A 6,000-nucleotide genomic window follows, 5' to 3' on the forward strand; every position below is an offset into this window, starting at 1 on the left:
ATCTATTCAGTAGAGATTTAATAATAATCATAATATAGTTTAATATATTGTTGCACCTATTTCACTCAAACACTACAAGATCAGCATATTTTTTACTTTTACATAGGATTTGGTCGAAAGAACCGATCGATGATTGGTAGTTGGTTTGATTCAGAGGCCCAGGGCCTCTCCCATCTCCTGGTTAGTCCGCCACTGATATCAAATTATCAAACATAAGTGACTCAACACTATTAAGGACCTTATTCTTCTTTACGATGCATGTTTTGTGTCGTAAGGCCCAATATCGAACGTTTTATCTGTCAAACTAGAAGGCACTTTCTTTATATTATATATTTTTTATTTTATTCCGGCTCACTTGTCTTGTAGCTGTACAATATTTATTAAAGCCTTTTTTTCATATTTTTAACCGTTTTACAACCATACAATGTAGGTATGATATTATGATGATGCAAATTTGAAATTATACCTACTAATTATAGCAATCACAAAAATGTTGTGTGGTTTTATGAAACCACGGTAAAAGTGAACCTTAGGCACAAAATTATCGTATTTGTACGATAATTATCGTACGGTTCGACCGTCACGCGACATGCGCTACACAGACCAAAAAGTTTGAGACGATGTAATAAAAGTTTCACTTTAAAAAAATATTTAAAATGCCTTGAATATAATATTTAATATCTAAATCATTTATTTCGCATGAAACGCTGTAAAATATTGTTATCTATTATCAAAATAAAGCGTTCGACGATAGCACAAAGATTTATTTTAATTGCCATATAATAAACAAGAATTTAGTTGGTTATTTTGAAAGAAAGAAAAGAAAGAAAAGACATTTAATTCAACACACACATAAAGACAAATAAAAATAAAACAGAAATTAAATAGAAAAACACATTGAAATTACGATATAAAACATAAACACATATTAATAAGGTGTGATCCTGTGTGCTGAACAGGGACCCCACTCAGGAATTCTGCGGCTTAAGAGCTGCAGCACTGATTTTCAGTGGTTCCCATGTTCCCAAATGACGCCTATAGTGGCAGAAAATTAAAAATATGAATAAATTAAAATAGATACCTATACACATATATACATTATACACTACATAAATATCAAAACAAAACAAGATTCATCAAAAGAAATAATAATAATATGATTTATTAATAAATAAGTTAAATATTTATATACCTAAGGATAACAGAAAATAGCAGTATAAAATAGAAAAATAACCATACGCTAACGAGCCAAGCAACTAATGTTGATTGATTTGCCGATGTAGAATGGATTTCTTAAATTCATTACGGAAGCTTAGTACACTGCATTTATTACGCAATGGTGGAGGCAAATCATTCCAACACTTCGTTGCTCGGTACCGAAAAGCACCCCGGAAAGCCATGGTATGGTGTCGAGGCATAGCTAACCTAGTCAGTGACGCCCTGGTTCTGTACACAGTGTCAGAATTCCCCAACCATGATAGTTTTTCATAGAGGTAAGCGGGTACATTTGACCGTATAACTGCAAACAGCAAAACGGCAAAATGTAATCTTCGACGGTTCTCCATGTTTAAAATCCTCGCATTATTCAGGTAAGGTGTTATATGCGATCGGGGAGGTACATCCCAGCAAAAGCGAGCGCATGCATTTTGAACCCTTTGTATTGCTTTTTTTGAGCGTCCCAGGATTCGATCGCCATACATTGCGTCACCATAATTAAACTTGGACAATACCAATGAGTCACACAGTCTGATTCTTAGCTTCGTTGATAGGTGGTTTCTTATACGGTAAAGAACTTTAAGACGGTAGTAGCAATTAGAAATTGTTTGGTTGACGTGTCTCTCAAACCGTAGTGACTCATCGAAGACAATACCAAGATTACGGGCCTCTCGTACCCGCTCTATTGTCTCTCCTTTTACGCGAATTGGAAGAATTGATTTCTCAATAATTTTTATGGTATATGGAGATCCCAGCACCATGAATTTAGTTTTAGTTGGATTTAAACTAAGAGCATTTCGTTCTGACCATGCAGCTATTCGTGCGAGATCTGCGTTTAATTGCTCGATCGCTGTTTGCGTTTCATTAGGTGCAAATGAAATGTACAGTTGGATGTCGTCAGCGTAAAGGTGGTATTTGCAATGTTCTATGCTTTTGATTATATCAGCAGTATAAATAATAAAAAGTAAAGGGCCCAATATTGTACCTTGAGGGATTCCTCTCTTAAGAGCTATAGGTTGCGAATAACACGTGTTACCAAGGTCGTCTTCCACCGCCACACATTGTCTGCGATTACCGAGATAACTCCTGAACCAATGAACAGCCTGGTCACTCAATCCATAGTAAGCTAGCTTGGCCAGAAGGAGATCGATATTTATTGTGTCAAATGCCCTAGAATAATCCAACAAGACCAAGATACTGCACTTACCACCATCCTGTGCATCTAAAACATTGTCCACAACGTCCAATAGTGCGGTTGTAGTACTCCTACCTTTTCTGAAGCCGGATTGTCGGTGGGGGAGAATATTTTTGGATTCAAAGAAATCAGAAAGTTGAGAGTGGACAATTTTTTCGACTATCTTTGAAAAACAAGGCAAGATACTAATTGGGCGGAGGTCTTTGAATTCCTGTGGATTAGCTACCTTTTTTATCGGCCGGACTATAGCCTCCTGCCAAAGGTCTGGAAAGATATTGGTATTGAAAGACATATTCACCAAATGAGTCAAGGCGGGCAATATAGATGACTGAGCGAGCCTGATCATGTCTAAGGACAAACCATCGACTCCCGTGGCGTTTGAGTCCAGAGCTTTAAGAGCTTTTACAATATCGGATTCACAAATGACTTGGAAATCAAACACTTCATGACTAAAACGCTCTGTTTCAAAATAGGCAAGTATGTCTGGCGGTATATTATTGTTGCCTGGTATGTTGGCGAAATAACTGTTAATGGTATCCGGATTGCTAATATGAGCGGGCAACACCATGTCTTTTTCAGGTTTGATATTCACTTGATTCTTAATGTGTTTCCATAATATTTTAGGTTTATCGATATTCGCGTTAACATATTTATTGAAATAGGCATCCTTTTCTCGTAATATTGCTAATCTTACATACTTTTTGAGCTCACTATAATAAGATTTATGACAAGCATCAGTTTTCGCCTTAGCCTGAGCCTCATTTCGACGCGCCATCATGAGTTTAATATTATAAGTGATCCATGGGTGATTTTTTTCTTTAATTTTTACTGATTTTAGTGGTGCGTAGTTATCAAAGAGAATTATTAATAAATTTGTTAAATAAAGAACTATTTCGTTTACATCTTCTAAATTAAATAAAAAATCTAAATTCATACCTGATAAGCAATCATTGAAGTCATCCAGATTTATTTCCTTAATTGGCCTGTAGGTAATCCATCTTGGCACAAATTTAGGTTTTCGGATATTCATAGCGCAAGCTATAAACGCGTGGCTGCTAAGCGATTCTACATGATCCACTTGAATGTGTGAATTAATTAATTAAGAAATTTTGGCCCATTTTTGTTACCTAGGTACTTTGTGTTAGATATTATGAGTGCTTATTATTATTCATAGACCCTATATCGTTTGCATATTTACAGAAGTAAGTACGTACCTAGTTATGTAAAATATGGTGTATTAAAACAAATACATAATATCTATGTGTAACGTTACGTTAATAAATAAGGACCGGCCATTATTAATAGTGTCTGGACGAATCAAATTGCCCGTAACATACATATAAATAGTAAATTAATACATCAATAATGCGATGTCTTTACATTATATTCGATAGAGAGACGTATATGAGAAATTACTAGGGAAACCGATGCCAAAACAATAAATTTTATGTTTTTATGACAATTACTGCAATCTACATGTTTGTAGATGCATCACAAAAATGCGTGAAATCACGTAGACGTAGAAGTGATGCAATGAAATAACAAAATATAGGTACGCTCTATATTACATGTCAAAAAAAATCACACTCTAGGTGCGCACTTTTTTAATGCTTATAAAAAAAATGTTATTCTTGTGATCTAAGCTTGTGATAAACCAGCAAAGAAATCAGCAGCAGCTTTTTTTTTTGAAAAAAAAAAATACGACTCACCGCTTACGTCTGACGTACGAAAAATATTTAAAAAATCTCAAAAAGAAAGGAAAAAGACTGAGGTTCAAATATAATGAAAATAATTAAATAATTTAAAATAAATAAAACTTTATAACAACACGTCCGAAGAAGAAATGACAAAATATAAAACAATACGTTAAAAATTGTGTGTGTGTCATAAAAAATGAAATAATCTCTATCATCTATTGAAATTTACAATTCCGATTTCAATTGAGATAATAATAAGTCTTAGCAAAACAGGAATTTCATAAATACATAATAATTATCACTTGTTGCTATTTGAACACTGATATTACATCAAAATTGTCTTGCTTTGTAACATTGTCGTTATCTATTACTCTATTGTTTTATGCTTATAGACGCAAATTTGCTTTTCCTGCAATTTTTTTGAGAATTTCGTTTTTGTTCTTAGTAATATTTATATTATTCATAGCATACCTACATGTGTGTAGTGTGTGTGTGTGTGTGTGTGTGTGTGTGTGTGTGTGTGTGTGTGTGTTTATCTTTGTAGAGGAAAATATAAAACTGCTGATAGTGATGAATGGCTGCGTAATATCGTGTCTATAGCATTGGTCTATAGTAATATTGTATGTAGTGCGTATCATGTAGTACTGAGTAACTAATACATACTATGGATACAGAGGATTATTGTATACGAGTATTAAATTTTAGTAAAGAGGTGTACATCTTTTTAGGATTCCGAACCTCAAAAGGAAAAAACGGAACCCCTAAAGGATCAAAAAGGATATTGATCCTTTTTCTCAGGAACGCGTGGAGATATCAAGCTAAAATTTATATTGAATACTCAAGTCTACGGCCACTTGAAGCTGTGAAAAAATGAAACTTAAAAGCTAACGCAATCCAAAGATTCAGAGGGAATCAAAACTTACTCAAAATAATAAAAAAAACATTTCAATGTGTAGGTGGATTTGTTTTCAATTCACTGATTGCCTGTAGCGACTAATAATCGTAAATCTTGAATAAAAAAGGTCCTGTTATCAATTTACACCTTTTAGCTAGATTAAAAAAGAAACTATCCCTTGGGGTTTCTTCAACGGGTAGGGCAGCAAAGATACATTATTTTTTCATAGAGTCTTTAATATAATAAAAAGCAAAATAGGTAGTTTATTTCAGTGCAGAGATTGTATTTCGAATCAATTATTTATTTTTTTATTATTTGTTTGAACCCCATAGGGATGAAAAAAAATTGTCGTACGATAGCAATTCGCAACATATGAACGTCATACATATATTATATACTATAATATTATAAAGCTGAAGAGTTTGTTTGTTTGTTTGTATGAACGCGCTAATCTCGGGAACTACTGGTCCGATTTGAAAAATTCTGTGTTAGATAGCCCATTTATCGAGGGAGGCTATAGGCTATATTATATCATCACGCTAAGACCAACAGGAGCGGAGCACTGTGGGTAAAACCGCGGGGCACAGCTAGTAAATGATAAAAGAAGCATTGTTTTGATAAAATTATCAGATTTTTTAAAGCCATAGTAAAATATTACCCCAAGAATATAAACACAGCTATCAATGGCAAATAAATGTAGAAAATATCTTATTCCTTTAGGTATATATTGTCGGTATCTATTCATAAACTGAACACGCCATAGGAGAATATTTCGCATCATTTAAAAAAGTATATAAAACTTAAATATTTTTTTTTCAAAAATCTATTATTTTTGGATTTAAAAAAAATTAAGATGCACTTACTTTTTTTTCACTTTAGTTCCAAACACAAAAACTCTTTCACATCAACTAGAACCATAAACAAAAAAAAAATATCGTTCGATTTTTAAATACTGCGCGTTGGCGCGTGCTATACTTGCCATGCGATTTCAAGGACTG

General features: G+C 33.6%; 1 protein-coding gene across 1 annotated transcript in view; it reads right to left on the reverse strand.

Annotated features, from left to right (window-relative positions):
• Nucleotides 1-6,000, reverse strand: part of LOC149480235 (b(0,+)-type amino acid transporter 1-like) — a 29,756-nt gene extending 23,756 nt beyond the window's left edge. The window contains exon 1 of the mRNA XM_089706638.1: nt 5,866-6,000. The gene's annotated coding sequence lies outside the window, so the exon portion shown is untranslated. The remainder of the gene's footprint in view (nt 1-5,865) is intronic.

This window comes from Colias philodice, chromosome 18 (assembly GCF_061535455.1).
Source record: "Colias philodice isolate Cphi_HAF_F1 chromosome 18, ilColPhil1 Martin Lab GWU primary, whole genome shotgun sequence".
NCBI classification, from domain to species: Eukaryota; Metazoa; Arthropoda; class Insecta; order Lepidoptera; family Pieridae; genus Colias; species Colias philodice.